Genomic DNA, 17,747 nt, shown 5'->3' on the forward strand with positions numbered 1-17,747 from the left:
CTAGGCAACTTGGCGAGACCTCATCTCTACAATAAATCAAAAATTAGCCGGGTGTGGTAGCATGCGCCTGTAGTTCCAGCTACTTGTAAGGCTGAGGCGGAAGGATCACCAGAGCCCAGCAGATAGAGGCTGCGGTGGCCGGGAGCAACCACCGCACTCCAGTCTGGGTGACAGAGTGAGACTCCAACTCAAAAAAATATATATCCACATCTTTGCATTCTTATGAGAAGCAAACAATTGAAAAAATTAAAAATTGATAATGTATCAGGAAATGCTAAGTACTGTGGAGAAAACCAAGCAGAGAAGGAGCTAAATGGAGTGCTGGTAATGGGAGAATGTGGTTTGGAAGAACTTTGTGATAAGGTGACATTTGAGGATGACTTAAAGAAAATAAGGCAGCAGTGCTTCCAAATTCCTGACAGATATTAACGTTTGGAGTCCATAATCAATAAACTGGAATTCTTGGGAAGTTTTAGAAATTTCCTAAATTGTGCAATAGTTTTATTCATAACACTTTGCTTGCATATTTCTAATTAATTATGAGTTGCCATAATAATAATGAATCAATTTTCTCTGATACTAAAATTCCAGAGGCTTTCTGTAAAGTAAAATCCAATATAATAACATATACATGGTTTAGTATTCTAATATATAATAATTAATAATTAATTAATTAATTGTCATTATTGTATTGTGAAAAGTTTATGTACTTCAAATAGACAGTTGGTACTAGGAAATATTAAAAGAAGGAACCGTCAACACCAAATATCAGAATAAAAATTATTTTAAAATACTGAATATTTAGTATTTCAGAGATAGTATTATTAAAATTAATTTATAAACATAGACTGTGTTAATTGCCCTATCTTGATTTTTGCTTTGTGACAACTATTCCAGAAAAATAAAAATTACATGCATTGATATTGGTCAAATTCTTAAAGTATATCCAAATGCACGCTCAAGTTAGGTATTAGATACACATTAATTCATATCAATTCATTTACTTTTTCATTGACCAAGATACTTTGTCTTTGTCTATTTACCTTAATTTTGGTTTCACCTTTGATATCAACATTACTTTTGCTAATTCAGATTTTAGATATTTCTTCTCTTTGTATCTCTTATTTTGCAGTACTTACAAAAAAAGAAACTGTACTTTGTAGCAAACATTCCAAATCTGGAAAATATCAGTCAACATTATTGGGTACCAGTTGAAAGACATGGCATTTAGATCCTCCTGGCAAGATTAACAGCATTATACAGAATCACATGTTGAAATTGCTAATTAAGAACTTATTTTTCTTCTAAGACTAGTTATTTCCTGGAATACCACTAATAAAATCTGTATGTGCATAAACTTATTAATATTTATTTTATTTGAAAGAATGACCAAATATTAATAGCAGGCAGAGCCACAAACACACAATTATAGCATGGCAACAGCTATAAGCAAGATTATTAAATTAGACGGTGACTCTATTTCTACTATAGGCTCGTGTCCTATACCCAGAAATGTCAGCACTACCCTTCAACTCCACATATCAGCATTTTCTGATTTTGCTTTGGATTTGATATCTGTGAATTCCTTCCAACTAGTGATGTCTCTATGTTGATTATTAAGTCTTGATTTTGGCAGGGGACTTAAATCTCTTCTCATTTTTCCCAATTTCTTGACAAATTTTTCTAATGATTAAGAAATTCTGAAAAATATGCATATTCCCTGAGACATGAACAGAAAGAATTTCTACATGGAAACACTGAGGGAGCAATCCATGAGCATGTCTAGGGGAAGAATGTTCCAGTCAGATAGCAGAAAGTTCAAAGGTCCTGAAATGAGCATGCCTAGCATGTTCAAAGAATAGAAAAAAGACATTTTAGCTGAAATGAAGTAAGAAAGGGGGAGAAAAACATGAGATGGTATCTGAGATGCAACATATACAGGTAGCTAGGAGTTTGATCATATAGAGGAGGTATGAGGGAGTGTAGGAGAGAGAGACAGAGACAGACAGAAAAGATAGAAAGACGGAGGGAGAGAGAGAGAGAGAGGAGATTGAAATCTCAAAGCATGTACTAGTCTGTAGGTGCTTCTGAAGTGTGAGCCCCTAACATATATGGATCTATATTTTGCAGAGTACATTCATGTGTCTATGGATACAAAATGGTAGGCCTTATTATGAGTGCTAAGGGGTGAATTGTTTTCATATATTTTAAACTCTAACTTCCAATGTGATTGTATTTGAAGACAGGGTCTTTAAAGGAGGTAGTTCAGATTAAGTGAAAACAAAGGTGAAGCCTTAATTAAATATGACTGATACCCTTATAAGAAGAGGAGCCGGGCTCGGTGGCTCAGCCTGTAATCCCGCGCCTTTGGGAGGCTGAGGTGAGTGAATTGCCTGAGCCCGCGGGTTCGAGACCCGCCTGGGCAGTGAGACCTCATCTCTACAATAAATCAAAAAAAATCAGCTGGGTGTGGTGGCGCATGCCTGTAATTCCGGTTACTCGGAAGGCTGAGGCGGAAGGATCGCTGGAGCCCAGCAGGCCGAGGCTGCGGTGGCCGGGAGCGGCCACTGCACTCCAGTCTGGACCACAGAGTGAGACTCCAACTCAAAAAAAAAAAAAAAAAAGAAGAGGAAGAGCTATCAGGAGCACGTTTACAGAGAAAAAAGCCACATGAGAATATAGTGAAGAGGCTGTCAGCAAGTCAAGGAAAGAAGCCTCAAAAATACCAGCACCTTGATCTTGGAGTTCAAGTCTCCAGACTGTGAGAAATAGATGTCTGTTTCTTATACTGTGGCGTTTTGTTATAGTAGCCTGAGAAAACTAACATGAATACAATTAATAAAGATATGGAAAACTGATTGTTTTGTATAATAAGTGAGAAGAATTACATTTGGGGATGGTAACTCTGGAGGGATCTGACAAACAGAGGAGCAGGAAATCATAAAGAGCGCCTTGAGGGAGAGAGGCCTGAGTGATCTGGAAGCATGCCAGAGCCTGTGGAAAAAATTGGCCAGCAAGAAATTCTTCATAGCTATGGCTAAAAGACTTTCAAGAGGAAGCAGGTCTAAAATGCAGTTCCAAATTGTTCATTTTACATCTGTGTAAAATCTTTTTGGTTCCAAATTTCAAGTTAAGTATTCTCTCTGCTGCACATTGCTTGTATGAGCAGTTTGGGACAAAATCAAGGGAAAAGAACAGAGTTCCCTGCCTGAGTAGGTGTCAAACAGAAAAAGAGAAAAATTGTGAGACAGAGAGATTAGTGAAAGAAGGATCTCAAAACCAGATGTGATTATGAGACCATAATTCCCTGAGGATTCACAAATCACAGGGAGAATATTGAACTCCACAATATGTGCTAGAGAATTTGTGCCAAAATTATGTAAATCTCAAAGCACAGGATTACATCAGCAAACATGTGGGAAACACACAGTTTGTTCAGTTTAGTGCCTGGTGTTCAATATCCACCAAAAATTATATTTTTCCCCCTTTCTTCCTCTTACTACTGGTAAGGATAGGTTGGTGTGTCTAAAAGTCAAAATAAAGCAAACTTTTCAATAAGGCATGGACAGATTAATATTCAGCATAATCCTTTTCAGGGTCTCTACTACTCTAGTGTTCAGAAAGAAAATGGAATATTATATATAAAAACAGTGAGGTACAATGATCCCAAAAGAGCAGTGTGTAAAATGAACAACCTTTTACAGATTTTATGGAAATTAGCATAAGAAAACGAATATTCTTCTTTTTAGTATAGTAATTAAGAACCCCAAATTTAGATATCACCCAAAAACCATAAAATGAAGACCTATCATTGGAAAGTTTTCCAGACTTTCTTTGTTTTCAATAAACCAGCTCCATACCACAGGAAAAGAAGTAGGAATGTGTCATTTCCTAATTTGAAAGAACTTTAAGCATTTTTAAATATGATATAAATCTATCATATGCATTGGGCTCTTTGAAATTTAGCAGCCATGAAAACACCACAAACTTACTGACTGTGGAAGTTAATAACAGATTTCAGAAGCCTCAGACCTTCTCTAGAATTATTTTGAATGGAAAGACATTTGTAGTATGTCATCTGAAGAATGACAGTTTTGAAGATTTGGGACATGTTTCTCTAGCAAAGCCCCGTGGAATGACAGCCAATGTGCCCAGAATCCCAAGAAATGTCAGTACAGATACTTAACTCCTTCACAAGAGCCTAGGTCCTCTTTGGATTGTTACACGGATGTCGTTCAGCACTTTGAACATTTCAGAGGTTCAGTCTTGTCCTCACTCCCATCCCCAGAGATGTGGAAATCCTTACAGCTATTCTGAACTGAAGTTTTATTACAGAGTAGAAAATTATGATGAGAACCTCCAACAAAACTACTGATGAGAGAGATATTTCTTAACTGAATCATTTTCTCCTGCGGGAGTGAAGCAAATTCTATTTCTTTATGATTACTTTTGAAAATTGTTTTAGGATTGCTGAGGACAGCAGAAAAAAGACCACTTGCACTTGGGGGCTCATCTCTCCTCAATACTTAGATTTTTTTCATTGACCAAAATCAGCTCTATGGCAGCCCCCTAGATAAGGAACATAATTGACTGATTGCAGATATTGCAGCTGACACAAGAAGAAAATCTCCAGCAGGCATGAGAAAGAGAATCCTCCACACTGAAATGCTACATGAAAAAGTTGCATTGGAAAGTAACTTTCTAAAAGTAAGCGTTAAAAGTGCTTAGAACTTTTATCATGAAAATGTATTCAAGATATAAGTGGAAAAATAACAAAGAATCATGAAGATATATCCTATTTTGTTTAAAAAAATGTCTTTATTCAGCATACACACATTCACATATACAAAGTCTGAAAGTACATATATGAAAATACTGATGAGGTAAGCTCTTTGTCAATAATTTTTTTGTTTTGCTTTTTTTGTAGTTTGTATATTTCCAATAATATGTATTACACATATAATAATAGAATAGTGTTGTGTCTTGTGTGGCTGGGTGATAAAGGATCTTGAAAGAGGAATGGCATGGTACAACAGAATTCACAAAACACTTTTAGAACTAGAAAGTGGGGGAACCAAAGCGCACTTCACCTCACAGGACAAAGGCCCCAAATTTTTCATCCATCAGACTTTTATTAGTACAAAATGACATAGTTAAGTAAGCCTTTAAGGACAAAGTACAGTACAGACAGTGCAATGAAAACTCCCTGTTTTGATCTTAGAAAGCTTTTGTGATAGAGCGTGACTGTTTACAAAAAATAGTGTAGTTGCTTGTAAGACAATTTATCTAATTTCACACAACAGACACTGCACTTGTAAAACTTGTCTCAGCATACCTGCCTATCTGGCTTTGCCATTATAGGCATTCTTGACTGATTGTGACTTTGCACATATGCCAAGTATGTTTTCAGTAGAATTCAAGCAGGGCAGTGGTCTTCAACAGAATAGTAATAATATCTTCAAAGAAAGAAATCTGGTTACTCTGGTTATTCAGATTCCTTTTCCATTTCAGTCTCAGGGTTTACTACAAAATTTATGATTATTTTTAAAAGGATTTGTATACCTTTTTTTCTTTTTTTTACAGAGGACGGCATTTTTCAAACCCTTGACTTCTTTTACTACTTAAAAAAAGTAAGTAGGGGTGGTCAACTGAGAAAATTAACTGAGAACCCATTCTACCTACTCTCCTTACTCTCATTGCCTCATTGCCTTAAACATGGGATTCTTTTTAAATGGGTATCTTTATGGCCAGGCTCGGGGGCTCAGACAGTAATCCCAGCACTTTGGGAGGCCGAGGTGAGTGGATTGCCTGAGCCCGCGGGTTTGAGACCCGCCCAAGCAACTTGGTGAGACCTTATCTCTACAACAAGTAAAAAATTAGCTGGGCGCGGTAGCGTGTGCCTGTAGTTCCAGCTACTTGGAAGACTGAGGCGGGAGGATCGCCTGAATCCAGTATGTTGAGGCTGTGGGGGCTGGGAGCGTGCCACTGCTCTCCAATCTGGGCGACAGAGTGAGACTCCAACTCAAAAAATAAAATAAAATAAAATAATAAATGGGCACTTTTTCTTTCCTCAGTAGGATAGTGCTGTGTGCTAATTACTTTGACAACTATTGTCCTAGTCTCTAGAAGAAAGTTTTTGACCAGAGTTTTGAAGTAAAAAAGAAATATTGTTTTCAGGATGGAACGGTGTCTTTCAATAATGACAACTAACATTGATTGAGCATCTACCATGCACCAGGAACTTTTCATGTTTTCTCTCATATAATCTTCAAAATAATTACTTTGAGGTAAGTGCAATTGTTCTTATTTTCTAGGTTAGGAATTGTGGTTAAGAGAGATTAAGTAACTTGTTCAAGTTCACAAAGTTAGCAAATTGGAGTACCTTTGACTCTAACTCAGGTCTGTCTTACTTGGAAGAATCTTTATCACTATGTTACATTTCGCTCTTTGACCAAACATATCTACAGCAGGATTATTTACACTGAGACAAAAAAGGTGGAAAAAATAGGTGTTTTACATATGCTTTACATATGTCATCTCATTTCATCCACACAATAATCCTATGAAGTTACTTATATCAATCCCATTTTAGAGTTGAAGAACAGAGTTGTTAAGTAAATTAACTCATGCCATATAGTTGGTAAGTGGTGGATTCAAATATAGATCTGTTTGATTTCAAAGCCCATCTTTTTGCACTCTATCATGCAAAGAAACAAAAGCATTAATATAAATAAATAAAGTTTTACTATACACTGAATTGAGGCCCTAATCCCCAATGTGATGGTATTTAGAGATGAGGCCTTTGGGAGAAAATTAGGTTTACATGAGGTAATAAGGGTGGGGTCCTCATGGAATTAGTGCCTTATCTATCACAGAACCAAATAACTGAGTATCACATGTTCTAACTCATAAGTGGACCCTGAATATTTACCATAATATAGTAAGAAAGGAATTGGCAGTAGCAGGACACTGTCAGGAGATAGGAGGGCACATAACATCAATAAGGGTACCTGATCTCAAACCAGGTAAAATGGGGAACAAAGGAAGGCCAAAACTTTACCTGTACCATGACCACTTGTATACCTAAATCTGAATTGTACCCCACATCTTTAAAAAAAATTTTTAAAATAAAAATAAAAAATAAAAGAAGAGATACCAGAGAGCTCTTGCTGTTCATGTGAGCATACAGTGAGAAGGTAACTTTCTACAAGGCAGGAAAAGAGCTCCCACAAGAAACCAGCCATGCTGGAACCTTGACCTTGAACTTCCCAGCATCTAGAACTGTGAGAAAATAAATTTCTGTTGTTTAAACTACCTACTCTAAGTTACTTGGCTATGGCAGCCTGAGCTGACAAAGACACTTTTATTGAATATTTATTATAAACCAAGTACTGTGCTAAATTCTTTTCATGTATTATCTCATTAAACGCTTACAAGTGCAATCTCATGACATAGATACTTTTGTTATTCTCATTTTACAAGTGAGAAAACTGAAGATTAAGAATAACAAGTAACATCTTTAAGGTTACATCTACAATTAAGTGGTAGAGTCAGAAATCAAGCCACAGCTTTTTTTTAAATTCCAAAGTCAGAAACATAAGATTTGCAGGCAGTATAATGCAGTAATTAAGAGGAAAGGCTCTGGACTCAGATTGCATGGATTCAATCTTTGTTTTGTACTTACTGGCTGTGTGATTTGGGACAGGTTGGTTATCATCTCTGGGCTTCAATCTCCTTAGCTGAAAATGGAGATAATTGTGTAAGTCAACTAATAGATTAATATATGCAAAGTGTTTAGAACAACGCCTGACAATAATAACATGCTAGTTATCATGTTTTCTTAAATGATGATACCTATCAAGCATTGAGCATGCACACTATGTTAAGTAAGCACCAGAGAGAGGAACAATAAGCACTGCATTTCATTTTCAATATTTGCAACGACAAATTGTGAGGTAGTCTAATTATATCATCCTCATTTTCCAGCTGAAGAAATATATACAGTGGACATCTATATTCGAAGAATTGTGTAACAGAGATAAATTCCAGTTTGCAAAGGGTATAGAAAGGATCCTGGACACACCCAAATATAAATAAGAAAACAAAATTTACAGAGAGTTAATTTCTATGCTTTATCCTCAAAACAATGCTTTGGAAGTAAGTATAATGTTTCCTATTTTTCAGTTTAGAAATTGTGACTTAGGTTAAGTGATTTGATAAATAAGATAAAATAATTAACAATAAAATCAATGCATAAAATAAAAAGAATTTTGATACCGTTAAAAAATGAGAAGGGAGATCTATAACCTTAAATGATAATATAACCATCTTCCAAGACTAATACAATTAAAAAACAAAATGTTCTAACTGATAAAAATAAGATAATAAAAACATAATAATGTTTTGTATTTGTAAGGCATTTTTCTACTTGTGTGTTGAAAGTGCTCCCATATTTATTATCTCCCACCCCACACAACAATCTGAGAAGTAAATAAGTATATATTTGTAAGAAGTTGTAAAGAAAAAGAAGACAAAAAAAATAAAGCTATAGGGTCAGTAGTTAAATTCCAATAAAATTTAACCCTGACAAGAGTTAAGTAATACTGTGGTCTCCTTTCAAACTTAATTAATCTATTTTAAATTTTCACCATAAGCTTTATCAAAGCGAAATGCTTGGCTCACATGACTCTACCTTAATTATACCATAATCATAAGTTGTCATCTGAAAGATGCTTGGCTTTCATCTTGGCTGCTCCTGTTACTTTGTATAATGCAAACAAGTGAAACTAAGATTGTGTTAAGTAATGTTGCACAGATGCTCTTCAGCTTACAATGGGGCTATGTCCCAACAAACCCATTGTAAGTTGAAATATAATAAGTTGAAATGCATTTAATACACTTAGCCTATTGAACACCATAGCTTAGCCTAACTTTCCTTAAACATGCTCAGGATACATTGTAGCCTACAACTGAGCAAAATCATCTAGCACAAAGCCAATTTTTTTATTAGAAAAATGTTGACTAGCTTATGTAATTTATTGAATATTGTATGAAAGTGAGAAACAATGGTTGTATGGATACTTTTATGACTTGTACTATTGCATGCCACTCTGGCACCATCATACCAAAAGTTGAAAAATTATCTGTATGTTGATGAAAGGACATCATTGAAAGTGTCAAGAACTATTGGAACTTTCATTCATTCATCTAGCTTAAATCTAAAGCTAGCCACACCTACCCTGAATTGTGTATATCAAGGGATACTCCAGTTCTATGCTACCCACACTCCCCACATACATACACACACACACACACACACACACACACGCACACGCACATACACACACACACACACACTTAACTGTTCTACAATGATTTAAAATGAGTTTAACCTCCCACAGTTTCTGTTCAATTGGAGGACCATTTGTTTAAAGCCTTAATCACCCTCTTCTCTCTCCAGTCTTTGCTTGTAACCACTAGCTAACTCAACACAAACACCTTGCAATCAATCTAAGGTACACTGTGGTTGTGGCTAGGAGACAGTGGAGATGGAAGATAATGTTAGAAAGGTTTCAGTGATTTTTAAATTTTGACTTTCTGCCAAAAAAGACCCCTATCTCAGGATGAATGTTTTGATAAAGCTCTTTATGAATATTGGCAATAACAGAGCAACCCTGCTTACAGACGCAAGAGCATAACAAATAGGGTTAATACTGGAACTGCAGTGAACATGATAGTTTCTGGGGGGTTAACCTAAATCTCTCTCTGGGTCCAAATATACCCTTGGTGAGCAGCACAGTCCGTGTTTGCAAAAGAGTAGATAGATGTATAATTTATGTAGTTCTATGCAAATGAGTGTATGAATGATTGTGCCAAGCATATCACATGAAAGACTTCAAAAGTTAAAATGGACTTTGAGAGGGCATCTAGCTCACCTTTCTATCTATAACCAGGATTATAGCAAATTTATTTTACACAGCTAAAGCAATTGTTTCTTCTCTCTCTAAAAAATCTCCAGACTAAGAGATGCCATAAACACTTGGAGATATGTTCCAGTCTTATGCTTCTCATGCAAATGACTTGACCCCAATAGAGGCAGGATTACCATAGTAAATAATTTCCATTTCCATCATTTTTTGCGGTGAGCAGGGTAAACAAAGCCAGCCAGCAACAAGGGGCCTTGCACATGGCATGCACAGCTGCTAATCAGAGAGGAGATTATATGTGTATTTAACACAGAAAAGATTCTAAATCCTTTTAGACACACACACACACACACACACACACACACACACACACACACAAAGTAATCACCTAATAATACACAAGATAATCATGAAGATTATGTGGGAATTGTTTGCATTCATAGTATTTAACAATGTAGCCTTTGTCTGAGGAAATGTCCCTTGTTTAAAAAATGGAGTTGAGTTACTATTTGTTCTTTTAATAGAATCTGTATCTCACTGAAAGAATACAGCCTCTATCAACCCAGTTTTTCTTGAAAGGAATTTTGAAGCCACTCCTCCTAATGCATCTGCAAAAATTAAATCTATGTTAACACCACTGAAGAAAACAGTCTGCTGCTGCTTGACTTATGGCTTTCATTGTTGGTCCACTGTATTCTATTAAGACTGCCATTTCCTTACCTCTCCGGATTTCTGGAACAGCTGCCACCTTCTACACTTACCATGTTTCCTCTGATACATGCAGTTTAATATATCTAGATATGAGCCTTAAAACCACTCAAACTGCTCTTTATGCATTCTGACTCTAAGTTTAGAAAAACCAGAGCTCCTCCAGTTAAAATTTGGACTTTACTAGGATGTTTTAGTTAAGTTTTAAACTGCTAGACAGAGCTTTTCTTCTCAGATCTGCTTTTCAACATAACAGTCAGAGGCAGATTAACTTCTCAGTTGACACATAGTCTTTACAAATTAGCCTTCTGAGTCACAGTTTCTGTTGAGGGTATAAACTTCGAAGAGCCGCATGAGTTTTGCAAGATATTTCTGAAAGGGTGTATCATGGGTGCTGTCTCAAGTGCTCCCCTCGTCATAATCCATATTATGATAATTCATGTTTTTATATTTGTTTATATATTTACTTCTGCAAGAAAACTTTATATTTTCATATGGTTTCTCGTTTCTGTTCTAGCATCCTTTCATTTCAACTTGAAGGATAACCTTAGCATTCCTTGTGGGGCAGGTCTGCCACTATTTATTCAAATGTGCTCTCTACCTCTTTCTCTTCTCCTTCTTGAATTCCTATAAACTGTGTTTGGTCTGCTTGATGGTGTCCTGTAACTCCCTTGGACTCTGATCACTTTTCTTCATCATTTTTTCTTTTTGCTTCTCAGACTTATAATTTCAAGTTGTCTGTCTTCATGTTCATAGATTCTTTCTCCTGCCCATTTTTAGTCTTTCGCTAAATCTCTCCAGTTAATTTTTCAATTCTGTTATTGTATTTTTTTAGCTTCTAGATTTTTCATTTAGTTCTTTTTGAAAAAAAAATTCTATCTTTTTGTTTATATTCTCATTTTGTTCATATATTGTTTCCTTGATTTCTTTTAGTTCTTTGCTCTTTTAGAATATTTAAGAAAGTTGCTTTACAGTCTTTATCTAGTAAGTCCAAACCTGCGCTTCTTCAGATATAGTTTCTGGAAGTGTATTTTCTCTTTTAGTGGCTAATGCTTTCCTGTTTCTTTGTATGCCTTGTGATATTTTATTAAAAACTGGGCATTTGAAGAAAGAACAACCACTCCCTATCTTTGCAAAATTGACTTCCTGCAGGGAAACACTTTCATTTATCAATCCTGTATAAAGTCTTAAGGTCTTTGAACACATTTTCTGGTCATGCATCTTCCCTGGGCCTATGTGTGTGGTTTTTCCCAATTCCTTAGTATGCATGGCTACTTTTAAATGTCTTCACTTCTCTAAGAGTATCACCTCTGCTTCTTCTTGGGTCTTAGCTCTTCTATTTTATTCTTCTGCCTGAAATCTTTTGCCCCTGGGATTCTACCATTCTATAGTCCCTTGTAGTCTCCAGGAGGCATGTCTATTACTTCCTGTGGCTTTCCTATTCTGATATTTGAGTTAGGTGACACAGAGACCAATCTTGCAGACAGCCTGCAGGCAGGCATCAAAGTTGGTTTGCTCTGCATTCTCCAGTTCATGGAAGAAGACTGGGGAATCAGACCACTGCTTACCTCAAACTGTGCCATGCCAGGGAAAGAGTAAGTCCAAACCTGCGCTTCTTCAGATGTAGTTTCTGGAGGTGTATTTTCTCTTTTAGTGGCTAATGCTTTCCTGTTGAAAGGGTGAATAAATATGTCACTGTTTTTTTTCTGTTTTGAAAGTAGTGTTTTCTCTATTGGTCATTTGCTCGATTGTTATAGATCTTTGATATTAAGAGTTTCTATAGAGTTATTTTGTTTAGTTGTTAGTTATTTTTAATTTGTTTTTCTATAGGGGAATGAAGGCCTGAAGCTTTCTTCTGCCATTTTGTTGATGTCACTCCAAACTCTAGTCTACATGGGATTTAAAAAATTGACTTTCAATTTTTTACTTTTTGCATTTTCACATTTTATTTTATTTATTTTCAAAGGCTATGTCCAAATCCTCAAAATCAAATGAAGCAAAACAAAAATTAACAATGGGACCTAATTAAACTAAAGAGCTTCTACACAGCATAATAAACTATTAACAGATTAAATAGCCTACAAGATGAGGGGGAAGTATTTGCAAATTATGCATTCAACAAAGGGCTAATACCCAGAATCTACAAGGAACTTTAATGAATCAACAAGAAAATCATGTCTTTAAAAAAAATTCATATTCTGTTCAGGACTGAAATGTTACCTGAAAATATTCATTTTTATAATTTCCTGGGTATTTCTGCTATGTAGCCAGATTAGAATCCTCTGTTTTGGAGAGTAGACACTTATTTTAACAATATGAAGTCAGTATGAGATCAGATGGCAGCCCTAGGCCTAACTGGAATTAGTTGCTATAAGCGCCAATCTAGGGAATAAATTTACTTTAAAATACTTGATCATCTCAATAAATGCACGGAAAATATTTGACAAAATTCAACACCTTTTTATGACAGGAAATACAACTTACTAAACTGGGAATAGAAGGAAACTACCTCAACATAATAAAGGCCATATATTTTTAAAAATTCACAGCTAACATCATACTTAATGGTGAATTGCTGAAAGCTTTTCCTCTAAAATTAGGAACAAGGCAAGGATACCTTCTTCCACCACTTCTATTTAACACAGTACTGGAAGTTTTAGCCAGAGCAAATAAGAAAAAAATAAATAAACATTATAATCTCAAGGAATAAAATAAAATTACCTTTAGTTGTAGATGACATGAAAACTCTAAAGATTCCACTCCACACCATTAGAAGTAATAAACAAATTCAGCAAAATTGCAAGGTACCAAATCAGCGTGTAAAATCCCCTTGGATTTTTATATATTAACAATGAACAATCTGCAAAAATTTAATGAAATTGTTCCATTGCAATAACACCAAAAGAAAATATTTAGTTATAAATTTAATCTGGAAGGTGAAAGACTTGTATACTGAAAAAATATAAAACGTTGCTGAGGGAAATTAATGAAGACACAAATAAATGGAAAGACATCTGTGTTCCTGTTGGGAGACTTAATAGTGTTAAGATGTACATATTAACCAGAGTGATCTATAGATTCAGTGCAATCCTTGTCAAAATCCCAAAGATATATTTTGGTAGAAATAAGAAAATACATCCTAAAAATTCATATAGCATCTCAAAAGACCCTGAACAACTGAAACAATCTTAAAGAAGAACAAAGTTGGAGGAGTCACACTTCTCCATTTCAAAACGTACCACAAAGCTATAGTAGACGAAAGAATATGGTACTGGTATAATACAAACACACTTAAAGATATTCTATAAATAAGCCTTCCACATATATGATCAAACAATTTTTTACACAAGTGCCAAGACCATTCAATGGGAAAAGACAATCTTTCCCAAATGATGCTAGAAATACTGAATATCTTCATGCAAAAGAATGCATTTGGACCCTTACTTTATACCATATACAAATATTAAGTCTAAATTAATCAAACATTCTCAATGCAAGATATGAAACTATTGAATGCTTAGAAGAAACACAGGAGAAAAGGTTCATGACATTGCATTCAGCAGTGATTTCTTGGATATGACAATAACATTAACAAAAATAAATTGTGCTACACCAAATTGGTAAATTGAAATCTTAAACTTCTGTGCATCAAAGAAAACAATAAACAGAGTGATAAGACTGAGAGAAAACATTTCTAAATTATATATCTATTAAGGGTCCAATATTCAGAATATAGATAATTCTTACAACTTAACATAAACAGCAACAACAAAAACCCAATTGTTAAAATGGGCAAAGGATTTGGATAAACATTTCTCCAAAGAAGATATCAAATTTGCCAATAAGCACATGAAAATATCTCAACTTTACTAATCATTAGTATAATGTATGTCAAAACAACAATGAGATATCATGGTACAGCCAATAGGATGGCTATTATAAAAAAAATAGAAAATGATGATGTGTGGACAGCTTGTAACCTTTTCATACTGCTGGAGTGAATGTAAAGTGGTGGAGACACTTTAGAAAACAGTATGAAGGCTCCTTCAAACTTCAAAATAAAATTGCTTTTAATATGCATAAATTAAATCATATACCAATTCTGGGTATACACTCAAAAGAAATGACAGCAGGAACTTGGACAGATATTTGTATTTTCATGTTCATAACAGTATTGTTCACAATAGCCAAAAGATGGAAGCAATCTAATTGTCCATAGATGTATGAATGAATAAACCAAATATTCTATATAAAATTTATAGGCCTCAAATAGGAAAGAAATTCCAATACATGCTACAATATGAATGAATCTTGAAGACATTATGCTAAGGGCAATAAGCTCATTATTAAAGGACAAATACTGTATGATTCTACTTATATGAAGTACCTCGAGTAGTCAAATTCATAAAGACAAAAAGTAGATTGGTGGTTGCCATAGGCTGGGGGAAGGGGACAATGGGAAGTTACTGTTTAATGGGTATAGAGTTTTAGTTTGGGAAGATAAAAAATGTTCTGAAGATAGACAGTGATGATGGTTGTACAACAATATAAATGTACTTGATTCCACTGAACTGTACACTTAAAAATGGTTAAAATAGCAAAAACAAACAACAAAAATCCCCCAAACTCTCTGGATGATTCCAAAATAGCCGGGTTTAGGGACCACTGCTCTAAAATTACCCCTCTTTTGAATTCCCGCTTTGAGATCTGACCATGGTCCTAAACTTTGTATCACTGGAATACCGTCTGCTTCTGTGTCTGATCTTGAATTTTCTGAACTTTGTCAATAGACTTTCCTTATTAGTCTTCTTCATGAAATCTGTTTCATGGCTTTGTCCCCAACCAATGTCTTAAACCCTCTGCTGACTTTGTTATCTCTCTGGATTACAACAGCTAGTCCTTGAAGCTTCAGCAACTACATAATAAATTTAAATTTCTTGGCAAAATAGAAAATCCTGAAGAGTGGTTGGGGGGGTGGATAGGGCTGCGGGGAAATGAGGACAGGATCTTTTTTTTGTCACCAAAGATTAAAATGAATGCCTTCTGTCTTAGAACCACTTTGTGTTCTAAAAGTCAGTGGTGAGCAGCCTATCTCACCTGAAATGGATATGGACATTTTATGTCTTGCAACAACAGTACAGTACTGACAGATGCCAGTATGAATAACCCAATGAAAGTCATTTATTGTTTTCTAATTTTACAGATACTGTTTCTTGACTAAAGCAATTCTCTGAAAAGGCAGTGTATGGTTTGGATGCAAAATTCTCTAGCAAGCACTTTGAAAGTCAAGCAATGATTTCTCTGCCAATTGCAAAATATTTTAAGTAATGTCAAATACCTTCTTTTTCAAATTACGCTTAACTTATATCAAGTAGAAAAGCTTCTAATTCTAACCAGAACATGTCATATCAAATAAATTGGCAAAGATCTGGCACAACATAGAACAATGTGAAGACAAAATTAGATTTGTTTCTTTTAAAATCACCACTTCATGCATTCTGTCTTATTTAAATGATCCATTAAGATATTTACTTAGTTCCAAAAGCTATCCCTAGGCCAAACTGTAAAATAGTTATAAATTTAATTTTGTTTTTGCCTTCCTTCCTATTCGAGGCTGCTTCCTCCTTTTCAAGTTCTCCAGTCCCACCTACTCCTTTAATACCTACTATTTAGAATATTGTGTCTTTTCAAAACTGGCAAAATTAATTCATGCTTTAGTGCTACCACCTACTGAGGAACAGTATATAGAACTAATATTTGAAAGGAGGACTCTCTAGGCACTTTAGTTAATGGAAAGAAATGATTTGTAATGGTTGAATTTTAGTTACTAGCTATAAGTTTCCAGGAAGGGAAGCAGTTAAAGGCATGAGAAACCTCCCAACATTCTTCAAATTATAACATGCACCAAAAAGCCTGACCATAAAATGATCCCACTGTCACTTTCTTTAACCACAATTTCATTTAACACACATTCTTTTAATATGGGCAATTCCCTAACCAAGTTCTTACATGTTTTGCCTTGATTAGCAAATGAAGGAGGAGAATGAGGAGAAGGGGGAAGAAGAGGAAGGGGAGGAGGAGTAGAAGGGAGAGGAGGCGGAGAGAGTGGAGGAAGAGCAGTTAAAGATGACTCCAGGAACTCATTTACTGCCATTCTGGTTGGATCACTGTGGGAAAAGAAACATTTTTATCCTCTCTCCCATTTATTCTTTTAAATCACGTCTCCAAGGTAGAAATTATGCTGCTCTTTTTCAAAGTAGTAAAGAGGCAGATAGACAGACTAACCCCAAAGAGTCTTTGAGTCTTGTTAAATTTTTTCTATGTGCCACTAAGAAAATGAGGGAAATACTCTCATGGAAATCGGAACTGGCATCCAATTCCTGAACAAAACCCAAAACCCACAGCTCATAAGAGAGAAAATAGACAAGTGGGACCTTATTAAACTGACAAGCTTCTGCAAAGCCAAAGAAATCATCAAGAGAGCAGGGAGACAGCCTACAGACTGGGAAAAAGTATTTGCCAACTCTAGGTCTGACAAAGGCTTAACATCCTGGATCGACAAGGAACTGAAATGTACTGAAAAGAAGAAAACAAACAACCCCATTATAAAATGGGCAAAAGATATGAACAGACACTTCACAAAAGAAGACATCTGAGTAGCCAACAAACACATGAAGAAATGCTCAACCTCACTAATCATCAGGGAGATGCAAATCAAAACCACACTGAGATACCACCTAACTCCAGTCAGAATGGCAATTATCAACAACTCAAAAAATAACAGCTGCTGGAGAGGGTGTGGTGAAAAGGGAACACTTCTACACTGTTGGTGGGAGTGTAAACTAGTGCAACCTCTGTGGAAAGCAGTGTGGCGATTCCTAAAGCTCTAAAAATTGACTTTCCATATGACCCTGCAATCCCCCTACTGGGAATATACCCTTAAGAACACAAATCACTCTATAAAAAAGTTACCTAATCTTAAGACTGAGGAATAAGCCGAGCTTGGTGGCTCAGCCTGTAATCCCGTGCTTTGGGAGGCTGAGATGAGTAAGGATTGCCTGAGCACGAGGGTTCGAGACCCGCATGGGCACTTGGTGAGACCTCATCTTCACA

This window comes from Carlito syrichta, unplaced genomic scaffold (assembly GCF_000164805.1).
Source record: "Carlito syrichta isolate Samal-C Ts95f unplaced genomic scaffold, Tarsius_syrichta-2.0.1 Scaffold315839, whole genome shotgun sequence".
NCBI lineage: Eukaryota > Metazoa > Chordata > Mammalia > Primates > Tarsiidae > Carlito > Carlito syrichta.